The 12,868-nt window shown below is 46.9% G+C and overlaps 2 long non-coding RNA genes across 2 annotated transcripts in view; one reads left to right on the top strand and one right to left on the bottom strand.

The window, feature by feature from the left end:
• Positions 1-12,868, top strand: part of LOC116183307 (uncharacterized) — a 155,027-nt gene that overhangs the window by 21,656 nt on the left and 120,503 nt on the right. Inside the window, exon 2 of the long non-coding RNA XR_014952698.1 lies at positions 2,097-2,205. This is a non-coding gene — a long non-coding RNA (uncharacterized LOC116183307). The remainder of the gene's footprint in view (positions 1-2,096; positions 2,206-12,868) is intronic.
• Positions 4,160-9,335, bottom strand: LOC146768277 (uncharacterized). The gene is made up of 2 exons (XR_014952701.1): positions 7,801-9,335; positions 4,160-7,690 (listed from the first exon to the last, which is right to left on the bottom strand). It is a non-coding gene; the product is annotated as an uncharacterized LOC146768277 (long non-coding RNA).

Below are 12,868 nucleotides of genomic sequence, written 5' to 3'. Positions count from 1 at the left end.
TGGCCATGAGAAGCAGAGGATTTAGCCCCCTGCAGGCCTACTGTCAGGAGGGGAGCCCCTTGGCAGGGTGCAGCCAGCCATGTGGGATGAGGGGCTGAAGGCGTTGGAGGGCTGTTGGTGTTCCAGCAAACTTTGAGATGAGTGAAGGAAGCTGGAATGCATGAGTGGATCAGAGAAGAGGAGGAAATGAATGGAAAAGGGAGATACTGTGTGATAGATGGGAAGGAGAGCAGAAGGGCAGCATAAAATCACACAGGGGATGGGCAGGATTTGAGGAATAGGGGCAATAAAAGGTGAGGGAGTGTTATGAGTGCCTAACTCTTGGGGAGCTTGTAAAAGACTGGATGTCCCTCCCATCCCCATCTCGGAATTGAACTGTATTTTGAAATGAAAAGAAACCCAAAATATAGCTAAGTGACTTTTTTTTTTTTTTTGGTAGTGAAATAGGTTGTTGCACTGTTACTTTTTTTTTTTTTTTTTTCATTCCTCTGGTCATACGAGTGAAGCAGACTAAAACCAAACCAAAAGTACCATATTTTGCACTTTGGCATATACTTTGCTTTTCTGTCCTTTTCTCCTTTCTGTGACTCTGGCAAGGAGAGGTGCAAAGCATGGACTGCTCCTCCTCCTTAGCAGGGCTTTTACCCTGACCTTGTCACCTGTGTAATGCAATGTTGCTACCTGGCAGTTCTGATGCTCTTTAACCTTAAACAAAGGTTCACATGAAACACAGGCCTTTTGTGTGAACAGAGGGAAAGAAGATGAAGAAATTGGGTAATGCCAGAATAATAGCATGCCTGGAACAAAGGCTTGGAAGGGTAAGTGGGAAGAGGATGCTCCAGCTTCCTTCTCAAACATCCTCTGGGTGCTGGGACGTGATCCAGAAAGTCCTCATTGTCCTAGTTTCACACAGATGCAAAGGCCTCTTCATCCCGTCACATGGCCTGCAAATACCAGTCCCCACCAACTCCTTTCACCTGCTTCCCCTTTGCATGCCTTGGAAAAGGGCGTAAAACGGTATTTCTACGGTGTCTCCTCTTTTGCTGCTGTTTGTCCTTCCAAAGTGTACCTAGCACACCTATTTTCTCTGGCAGCACTTTTATTTGCATCCCAGGGGACTACTAAGAATTAGGGTCAGCTTGACATGAGAGGAGTACTGTATAGAGATATTTACAGCTGTTTGCAAGGCTTGTGTTGAGTATGAAACCAGCAGCAATTAGGATCCAGGCCAGTGCCTTCAGTGAATAATGGTCTTGGTTACTTGGAAATATCAGATGGCTTCAGCTTTATGCAGTTGCTATGAGGAAAAGAAGTTAAGTAAACAAAGAAAAAGAATAAGAGGAGGGAGTGGTACTTTTTTTTTATTGGCATCGTCAAGAAGGACAGTCAAAAAGAGAGAAAGAAACTGGAAAACAATACCATGGGTCTTCTCTGGCAAGCCCACAGCACAGAACATTTTCTTTGTGTGCCTTCATGTTAAATATCCTTTGCCATGACCACTTTTGGTTCCTGTCCTTCAAAGACCTTCCTTGGAGGCCAGTGTTATTTATTTGGGTGCTTTGCTCTTAGGATGCCTAACATAGGACCTTGTTTGCTGCAGAGTCCTGCAACTTCATTCCTGTGAAGCACCTTCACATCTCACGGCCTCCATGGCAGTAGTCAGCAGCATGTATGTCCCTGGGACCAGCACTCAGCAGTTGTCCCCCTTTTGTAAGATGTGTCCAAACAGTCCACTTGGTTTCCTCAGGGAGTTTGAAGATGGGGGATCCTGAGAAGAGATTTTTTTCTGGAGGTTCTCCAGAGCCACAACACTGAATGTTTCAGAGATGCCTTCCTTTCCTATAGATAAAGAAGAAACACTCTCAGATTCCTGGAAATAGTTTAATTTTGTCTTGGGTAAATAAGATAACATGAGGGAGCTGATTCTATTTCTTAGTGTTCAGCTGTGGAAACAGGCTATTGGCCAGCTATTTGCCACCTTTGCCAGACTGGCCTTAGAATTCGTAGTATTTTGTTCTTCTCCTGACTGTGTGGGTCTCACCTGGACCTAGGAGCTTCTTGGATATTTGGGCTCATCTTTTTTTTTTCTGCTGCAGACTAGCCCTGACCACAGAGCCAAGGACAAGCCTTTCTCAGCACATCACTGTTCAGAAATAGAGCAAGACTGTTTTTCTACTCCAGAAGAATCCCTCTCAAGACTCTGAGGTGAGGCAGAACTTCTCCTTGCATCTCATTTTCCCTCCCCTCAGCAGGGGTTGGCTCCTCTCACAGTGTTCTTCACAGTGGCCCACATTTCCCCCTGGAGATGCTGCCTGTAATGAGATCAAGATGGAGGGACAGTCTTTTAGCAACCCTTCAGCCTGCTCTAGCAAAGGAGGAGGGCTGCCAGTGCATCTGTCAGTGGGACAAGATCTGGGTAGTCTTGCCTTCTAGCAATGATGGAGCCAGTACTTCCAGACCAGTGTACTCTCGCTTGTGATGACACCAAAAAATCCTTGGCTCCTTGCAGGCTGCTGGCACACACAGCTTGCTAGAACACTGGCAAGTTTTTAAGGTTTTGTCAGATGGGAACAGTGGTGGAGAAAAGAAAAGTGAAACCAGATGTTTTTCCTTACAGTTGCTTCATATTCATATGAGGGAGGAGAAGAGAAGCCATAAAAATGTCATAACCCTTGATCCCTGAGGCTCAGTGTTATACTATGCAAAAGCTAGTGCTATAAATCCACACCTCTGCCTCAGCAGCCGAGGGTCCTGACTGCACAAGACCGTTGCAACAGCTGAGGGGGAAGAATCTTCCTATTTGTCAGCAAATGGAGGAAACTGGACGAAAAAGCCTTTGAGAAGCTAACACTGATAGGCTACTTTTATGGAATCAGTTATTTTTTCAAATTTCTCTGGGGATGCATCAGTGCTGAGTCCTGAGGCTGACCAGCAGGCTTAGAAATTTGGGATGTGTTTGCACTGCAATCAATCTATGCTGCAGGCTGTGCCGAGGCAGTGGAGTTAACTTTATCCTCCCCAGAACAGGCTCACCTGCCAGCACAGCAGGGTAGCACAGCACTGGGGTGAGGACTTGCTGCCAGAGCATTCACCTGAATTTCCAGACAGGTTTTGCAGCTCTTGCTGCCCTGTGCCACTGCAGCTACACCTCCCTGACACCTCACACACCCGACCTGGGTACCTCTGCATCTCAGTGCAGTGCCAGCAGCCATGGAGAAGCAGTTCTGATTAGAGGGTCTAGCTGGCACCAGAGGAGAGCTGGAAAAATCTAGTAAAAGTCTGACTTCAGTCCTATCCTTTTTGTATAGGAGAGGTTGCTCGTGGTAATCATAAAACAACTACAAGGAGTGCCAGGCAGCACTTTCCAGGGAAATGTGAGCTTGGGTGAACACAAAGATGGAGGAGAGGAAATGAAAGTTGTGTACACAAAGGCCTTGAGCCAAACAAGGATTTTAAGAGAAAGCAGGCAGGCCTTCTCTGCCCTGTACAACAAGGATTGTGATAACTAGTAATTTTTCTTTATATTTCTTGATATTTCCATGCTCAGTTTCTGCCTATGTGTTAGCAGAGGGGAAAGACTTTCCCTGATCTGATGCAGACTGTATGGGGTGGGAGGTCTTGCAGGGCCTAGGTTAAAAGGTGATTTCAGACATGAGCCTGGATTCTGAATCTGAATTTCCCTGCAAGATCAAAAGTGACTACATTTAGTCCTATTTTGGGTGAATAAGCTGTGTGACATCCCATAGGATTCAGGTAGTTTGCTGCGCTAGGTAATATATAGTTATAGCTCTATTTGTACTAATATAGCTCTATTTGTACCAAGAGCAAAACCAGCAAGAAAAATGGAGAATGCACAGAGAGGGATATGGCCTTGGACTTACAAGATCTTGTTTTGGATCCTGATTCAGCCAAAGACTCCTGTGGTTTCTGTGGTCAAATAATGTAAACAATTTTTGGAGCCTTCTGCCCTTTTTTCAAAAGAAGTGAGCAGCCCTTGGTAGTCTGTGTAGGGCCCTGAGACTGCACGCTGTTCAGGTAGTATGACAGTGTGGCCCAATTGGTTAGAATGATTTAAAAAATATTTTCATATGTGAGTTACTCATTCTGCAAAATAATTTCATGGAATGACTACATTTTTTTTATTTTATTTTGCAACATGTTTTATTCACAAGATGACTAAAAGTTTAGTCTTTTTGGAATAGGAATCACAGATATTTTACCTCACTGCCTCATTTCTCTTCTCCATCAACATGCCAAGTGATGGAAAGCTGGAGTCATTTGCAAGCTGCCTGGCACTGCTGTTGCACTTCTTTGCTAAAATTGGCATTCTGGGCACTACAACTATCACAGTTATCAGGAATAGGTTAGTCTGTGGGCAGCTGTGCTTGCATGAACTTTGTATTGACTGAGATGCTCTCAGACAGACACAGTTCTTCTGGTCATTTGTCACCGATCTTGTTTTCTAGGCCTCTTGTCTATCTCACACCTCTCTTCTGGACTTTTTCCAGTTGGTTGGTGTCGAAGAATTGTCTCCAAAACCAGAGAACAATTCAGCTCCAGCCTGGAGAGTCCTGGATGGAAGGATTACTTCACTCATCCTGAGGGTTTTCTCCTGTTTATACATCCAGCATGTTGTTTGCCTTTTTTCTAATGGTGTTCACTGTTGATTGACTTTCTGCATATGACCCTGATTTTACTCTGCAGAATGTGTGCTGAGACAGTTGTGTCACCATTCTGGATCTAGGAACTGATGTATTTCCCATAGCATATAGTGCTGTGCCACTTGAAATGGTATCTGTGACCGTTTCTTTATTTTTCCTTTGGTTAATGGAAAGAAACTTTTATTATTGAACTCAGATAGTTGATCAATATTAATTTGAGGGAGGCTGGCTTAAGTGATGGAGTTGTGGTGGGCCAGAGCACTGGGAGTCAGAGGCAGATGTTACTGGCAAGACTGAAATATAAGGGCTGATGTTACAGTGCTCAGTTGTGAAAATACTAGTTAGCTTTTTTAGGGGATGGGTGTTGCTGACTGGCTTTAAAAGCAATTACAAAAGATTGCCTGGTTGTAGAAATGAATATAAGAATAGTTTTGCATCTCTCTTTGAGTTAGGGAGTTAGTAATAGCCAGAGGGTGAGAATTTCATGTGCATACCTATCATCTCCTGGTATTTTGCAAAATGACCGAAAACTTCAGCCAGTTTGCGAAATGACAGGTTTCACAACAGAGAACATAATGTATGTGCCTTAGAAGGCTCCTGCAACTGAAACAAGAGCATAACTCAACAGCACCTTTGAGTGTGCAGTGAGAGATGGAATTAATCTGAAGAGAGAGGGGTCTGCTCCCTCTGTCAGATATCTGTCAGATATTTTCCCTCTCCCTGTGGCAGTTAAGCACTTTGGAGCCATTAGGAAAGACAGAGTGGCCTTTAGACTTCTGTTAACCTGGAAACTCCCCTAGAACTGTATTCTTTTTGCTCTTGTCAAAAAAAAAACAACCACCAAACTCCTCCCCCTGCACCCAGCTGCTTCTCCCTGCTCTTTTTTCTTTAGCTCAGCACAGCAGAACTTCTCCAGGATTAAAAGCCACTCTGTCTGCTATGCAAGTGTTGGGAGAGGAGAGTGATTGCTGGGCAACTGATGAGCTGGGGTGAAAGAGTGTTGGGAAAGAGAGCACAATGTTCTTTTCTTTTTATGGAAAGTGATATATTACTATAGACCACAGTAATCCAAGGTCTGCTCTTAGCTACTTCACGATTAGCGAACAGGCCCCACTTGTGCTGTACCAACCATTTATGCAGCTGTGGAAGGCACGAGGATGTCAATTAATCTTGATTTGTGCTGTAGGATTGCTTCATAGGGGAGGAAATTTATCATTGGGTTTGGTTTCAGGGTACATAGATGGACATCATGCTATCTTTGCAGGGAAAGCACAGGCCTCTGTTGTGCCAGGCGAGTCACTGGTCCTTGCTGGAACTTCCCTGGCAAATTCCCTCTCTTCTCGGGAGCCTTAACTTGGTCTAAAAGATGGAGCAATCAGCATACAGTACAAAATGTTTTGCAAACTTTGCCCAGTCTGTCCCTGTGTCACACCCATTTCAGGGAAAAGAAAAAATAAGGCTTTTGCGCAGTCATATGAGTGATTGTAATTATTATTTGCATGGCAGCCCAAACTTTGTGAAAAATGGAATCAGGTGAAACCCTGGTTCTGCATCAGAGACCACAAAGCCTGTGTAGATAAAAAAACACAAAAGGATGAAAAAAGATATAGGCAGGAGCATCCTTTGAGAACGAATGTGTTATCTCTTAAAATTTCTTCTACCACCATCCTGAGCCAGAGAAACATGAATTTACCTTCCAAACTGCAAGGCTCAGAGAAGCAAATAAGCAGCGAGTACAAAAGTGGTATTCTTACTGGCTTCTTATGCAAGGTCAGGTTTTTATTGAATAATGAAACTCTTGTCTCCAAGGTGTGATGAAAAAATATGGAATAATGTGACTTGTGGCAAAATAATGAGACCTGCCAAACTGTTTCTCAGACCAGTGCCCAGGTGTATCTGTTCTCCTTCTTTATCCAGCATACCAGCCCCTGCTGCATGGAGCCATGCTCCCCAGGGACCAGGCTGCTCTGGAATTGTTGCAAGGCAGCACATGCTGGCTGATCTAGTCAGTACAGGTCAAAGCAGGGAGAGGGAGCAGCATGGCCTTCAGCAAAAAACAGTTCAGGGACCTGGAGAACGGGCTGCCTTTGTGAGACCAGGCTGAAGGGCTGGCTGCTGTGCCCCTGCTGCAGTGGCTCTCTGCCTGACCTCGCTGGGCTGCAGCTAGCTCAAGTATGCCAGACACACTGATTGCAATGTGGAGATCCCTGTGAGCAAGCCAGAGGAGAAAATAGCTGGGCAGATGGTGCTATATTAAGGGGAGAGCATCTCAGAAGTGTCTGCTGGGATTCTCCAGGGGTAAGGGTCCTTCTTGGCCTCACTTGCTCTCTGCCTTTCTGCCTTCCCCAGCACCTCCTCCTCTTCTGCCCTTATCTCCCTTACAGGTCCTCCCTCACCGAGGAAGCCGTGGGGCGATGCAAGGCCCAAGGGGTGCTACCTCCAGCTGGACTCTGGGGGAGATGACTCCTGGATGTATGAGTCTTGTGCCCCATGTGTTTCAAGCCAGCTGGAGGTTCCTCTATTCCCATGCTCTGGTCCAGCTCTGTGCTCTGACACCAAGTCCCAGGGCAGAACCCAAGTGGCAGCTTTTCACAGGGATGGGCTGGCATGAGCAAGGGAGGGCTTCCTAATCATCTCTGTCAGCAATCAGCTTTCTTCTCTTCAGATTCCACAGGGGAAGGACTTGCAGCAGCATGTTTTTCCTCTCCCAGGCTCAGCTCATCTCTTTTTCCCCCTCCCACCGCTTCCAGCCAGTACCAGCCCGGCTCCTCATCACTGCCAGTTGTCTCTGCCTCCCTCCTAGTTCTCCCCTCCGGTTCCCAGCTAAGCTCCAGTGAGCAGGGCAGCAGGCAGGGGCGGGAGGGGAGGACAGTGACAAGACACAGCTGCTAGCCGCGCGCAGCAGCTCTGAGAGTGGCCCCTAGTGCCCAGCAGCAGAGTGCATTGGGCACGGATGGCAGGACGCCGGCTTCCCCTTGGCGGTCAGCTCCCACTCCCTGGGTCACCTTCTGTAAACGCACGAGGTCCATCTAGCACAGAAAACAAATAGGAGAAGTGAATCACATGGGTTGATTATTCAATTGAAGAGCCTGAAGATTTGTGGCTTTTCACTTTACCTTTAAAGCTTTTTTCACTTTACCTTTGGAGGCACTTTTGGAGAGGATTTCCTGGTGCAGGGAGGTCTCCAAGAGGCTGGGCAGAAGTTCCCTTGCCCTGTTTCCTCCCCAGCACTGCTGGAGAACAGAGTCCATGTGTTGCATGACTGAAAACATCCTGATGGATAGCATAAAGACTGCAGCTGAAAGCACATGGAACGGTCATCCTCCTTTATCAGTACAGGCATCTGGTGTTTGGGGGCCTCAGAAAGGAACAGGGATGTGTGGTCAGATGTGATATGGGCTCCAGTGTGGTGTATCTGGGCTGTGACTGGGATCCCTGGCTGTTCACCATGGGAGACTGGAGTACAGAAAAACTCTGGAGTTGCCCTAAGTAATGGATTTTCAGAATACTGCACTTATAGAGATCAAAATGCCTCATTTCATCAGTCTGAGTGTGGAAGGATTAAAGATAAAACTATTTGGATTGTCATGGGTGTCAAAAGGGATGCTGGAAGATAAAGGAGCACAGCAGCCACAGAGGAACAGTAATACTGGCACTCAGAGATGCTGCAAAAGACATGTGGGACAGTGCCATCATTTGCTCTATATAGGACACATTTTACTTGGTTAGTTCTTCTGTTGTAAGGATAATTTTGCCACCTGTGAATGGTTTGTATGACACTCCTGTTCCCCGCAGCCCTTTCACAATGTTTTCTTCCATATAAAATTTGATAGGTTTTTAAAGTGTGAGATAGTCACAGAAAAAGAGTTTTGGATTTTCCATCTCCTGAACTTATAAAAAATCTTATCCACAGCATTGCTCCTAAGTGTTTTTTTCTAGTTGCTAAAATATGATGCTCCTGGGTTTATATCATGTGCTTCTCCGTATCATTGTTGCCCAGTGCTATTTTGCCTCAGCATATGGTGGCCTTCTCAGAACCTAGTTTGTGATTCAGGATGACTCTGCATCCAGGACTGTCGGAATCTGAGGTATTGATGATTCCGAGATTGTAAAAAGTCTCTGTCTTTCTGCCCCGTTGCCAAAGAAGAAGTCATAATTTGTCTGTGCTGGTTTCAAGGTTGTTTATTTTTGCTTATCTCTAACATGTTCTGCTGCCCTGCTGCAGGTCTGTCCTGCAGGGCAGCGTGTGGGGCTCTGCCCTCAGTGGGATGTTACAAACATTATATACCAGAAACTACGTGTGCTATATTTACAATAATGTGCCAATATCTGTCACCTACGTTGAACAGTGTGTCCCCAACCTAAACCAATAGAAAAATGCCAACACTACAGTGAAACATGGACGGCATGAAGAAGGAGAAAAAGGACAAGACACACCCAATTTCCCCCATTTGTCCCCTTTGAACTCCTAATCTAGAATCCTAAAATTTTACTTTTGCACCCATGCCACACTTAATTATTACTCATATCAAACACTCAGAGCTTGTAATTAATCCTGTAACATTGAAAACTCTTTTCCATGGACAGAGATCAGAGACAGTGTCTCTCGGGGCTCTGTACAGGGGGGTTCCTGACCCCCTGCCAGGGTCCCAGGCCTTCCAGGGCAACCAGAGGGAAGCCCTGGATTCCCACACATGAGAATGGAAGGCAGGCAAGGTCCCCAGCTGCCTGATACAGAGCTCTGGTACTCAAGAGAGGAAAATACTAATTCTGTTGTAGAAAGCAGTGTGACATGCCATGTGCACAATGCGGGGCAGTTATGGTCATTCATGTTCCAAAAGATTGATTCATGCTGGAACAGGTGCAAAGAAAGGCAGCGGGAGGATTAGGGTGTTGGAGAGTTGAGATTATAAAAGTAGACTAAAAGAGCTTGGCTTATTTAGTCCAGCACCACAAAGGCTGAGAGAGGGATATGATTGCTCTCTATAAATACATCCTGGAGGTTAATGCTAAGGAGGAAGAGGAGCTATTTCAGTGAAAGGACAATGCTGACACAAAAGCAAATGGCCATCATAAACATGGCATGCAGAAACCGAGATGGGAAGTGAGGCTGATGTCAGGCATTGCTGCTGGCAGACTGAGGGCAGGGGGCTGGGGCAGCTCGCGGGAAGGGTGCATGGCTGTCACTGCCCGTGCTGGCAGACTGGGCACAGCAGCCATGGGCTTGCCAGGTCCCGCAGGAGACATCTGCCCAAGCCTGTTCCGTGCCGTGCTGGGCAGGAGGCCCAGCAGATCCAAAGCCCCGCTTGGACCCTAAGGGCAGCGCCAGCCCTGAGGTCCTGTCTGGACCAGGCTCGCTCACAGCCCTCCTGTCAGCCCCCAGAGCCGGGAGCCCCAGGGCCATCAGCTCTGGCCCAAATGATGTGGCAGCAGGGCCGGTCTCCATCTCCCCACAGCCCTGCCCTGCCTATCCCATGGGAGATGCCTGGGGCTGGCCCCACGAGCCACGTTAGCCCTGCCGGCAGGGATGTCCCGATCTCTGCGCAGGGCCCTCATGAGCCCGCGGGTTACAGCACCATAGCAGCCTCAGTTTGCCAGCCTGGAGAGCAAGGAAGCACCACTGAGACAGGACACCCATTTTGTTTCATGGTGAGGGGAGGAAAAGTTTCCCCTGTTAACACCAGGGCAATCTTGGGTGTGTAAGGAGGCAGCTCCCGGCTGGCTGCTGGCCGTGGGGCTGGGAGCGTGCTTGGCTCCCCAGGGCAGTGCTGCAGCAGGGCCTGCAGACATTTTGTGCCTGTGCGTGGCTGGCTGCTGGAGTTAGAACACGGCTGAGGACTTCTCTGGGTGTGTCTGTCACTTGAAATCACTGGCATCATGTTGTGCTTCAAGTCTCTGACTTGGGCTTAAGCCCTTGCTGTCTCAGTGTTGCTCAATGTGAGCAGAGGAGTGAGCTCTCAGGGATGGGAGCTGAGTGGCTGCTGGCTTGCCAGGCCAGTTTTATTTCCACTGTATGCCATATGCCTGCTGAGAGACTTCACCTTTGGATCAGTGGGATGGACAGGAGCTGCCAGAGAAATTGTGCCTCCTGCTCAAGAGTGCTCAGCAAGGGGCAGAGCCCTGCCTCCTCCCCAGGCAGATGCTGCTGCTGCTTGCTCTGGGGGTGTTCTGCTGGTAGAGTCTTCTGAGCACACCCTGCCTTTGGTGGACAGGCCACTCACCTGAGGACCAGCTAACACAAGGCAATGGGGATTGTACCTATGTGGCAGGGTCAGCTTTTTTTGCTCCTTGCAAAACAAATAATGTCAGAATCACAACTATCTCCACTCAAGTAACAAGTATCCCAGCTCAAGTATTTTGGGGCTTTCCCCCTCCTCCCCTCTCTGTTGTTGCTGGAAGCTGAGAGCAGCCCATGGGATGAATATTTCACTCCAGACTTCCATTCAGCTGTTAAGTCAGGATGTTTGCCAGAAATGCAATTCTTTCTTATATCTCCAGGATAATAACTGGGTAGGATGGTGGATGGCTCATTCAGGATGAGACATTACAACACTTTTATTCCTGGCATAGGATGGCATGTGGCTGTACTGCCTGTGGCAAGGTGCTTGGCTGACAGTGCTTCTTTAAGGAGATTTTTTTTTAAAGTAAATACCTTTTGTCTTGTTTTGCCCAGTGAGATTTTCAGGGTGAGACTTCCCGTATCAGAAAGGGATCCATCAATATATGTGTTAGATACCTGCTGCCCTCTAATGGCTGTCGGACCCTGCGAACCTTGGGACAGCACGGGTTTTGTGCATTCAGTGCAAGGAATCTGCTCGGCTCAGAACTTTACCCAGTGTTTATATAGCATGGGACAAATCTCTGGAGAGAAAATGTGGTGAGATCTCTTCACTATTCTTCATGGTCTTCCCTGCAGTCGATGCAAACCCCATCATTTGCTCCTTGCTTCTGCCACATTCCATCCTGCTTTGATTCCTGTTAGGGAAGTACTTGCCTTTCCTAACAGCTTTAGATGTGATTTAGATGGTGTACAAAGAATGGCAACAGCATAGCTCTTGAACTCCATCAACTTTCTGCAGACCACAGGAGACTGGGTCGGAAAGACACTGCTCTGCACTTGCCCAGCAGGAGACAGTTCAGACAGCTGTTTGTGAAAAGTTTTTCTGTAGTAACCAAGACGCATAGTGTCAACTTCTGCTCACTTACTACCCGAGCTGTAATAATGTCTGCTCTGTTCAGAGAAAATTATCGGTGCCCTGCCTGCCTTGTTGACTTAGAGGGATTACATTTCTTGGGAAGTGGGACCATGCAGTTCCCTGCTGAATGGCTTGCTGCTGCTTATCAGTGGGCAAGGTACAGCATGTTGTTCCCTTGGGAGCATTCCCTGAATCAACACAGGCTCTCTGAAAAGTGTGGTGCTCATTGAGTGTTGTGCAGTTCTGATTTTTTTTCCCAGAACCAAAATCTTTAAGACTGTCTGGAGGAACACTGATGTATTGGAGCAGCACTGGGGAAGCAGTAAGATATCTGGAAGGAATTTTGCAGATGAGTTAATGATCAGTGAAGTCTGAAGAATGGTACCGACACAGCCTGTATCTCTTTGCCAAGGAATCTAGCATCCTACTGAGGACTGGAGTCCATAAGCAACAGGGGAGAATGAAAGATGAATTACAGTTGAGCACACAGACAGGCACTCTGAGAACACTAGGAAGAAAGTCCCAGGAACTGGGGCCTGACTTTGTTCACAACATTCCCTCTCTTTTGACTTAACTACTTTTGCTAATTTTGATAAAAATCTCCGTGAGAACACAGGATACAGCTGTAGTTCCAACACAGTTAACTAGCCTTAGTGAAAGTTTAATGAAAACAGCAAGGCTACAGTCCTTGATATTCCCTCTTCTATTCAGTCTGGAAAGTACAGTTTTAGTGCTCTATTTATAAAGTATATTTAAAATCCGAGTTCATACATTTTGGAAGTCAGAGGGGGGTGGTGGGGAGAAAGCCTGGCTTCATTCAAATCAGCGGGAGTTTTGCCATGATTTACATGGGCCAGAATTTCATCCTTGTTTATATAGTTTTGCAGCCAGGCTGAAAAACTCTTAGGATGCCTGGGCCAGAAAAAGAAACCTTGAATCTTAACACTGCTGCGAACAGTTGGGGTAAGAATGCTGGGAAAGTCCCAAGGAAATTGAACTGGCATGGAAGTC

Source organism: Lonchura striata, chromosome 2 (genome assembly GCF_050655825.1).
Source record: "Lonchura striata isolate lonStrDom1 chromosome 2, ASM5065582v1, whole genome shotgun sequence".
Lineage (NCBI taxonomy): Eukaryota > Metazoa > Chordata > Aves > Passeriformes > Estrildidae > Lonchura > Lonchura striata.
This window is presented reverse-complemented; position numbering and strand designations above follow the sequence as displayed.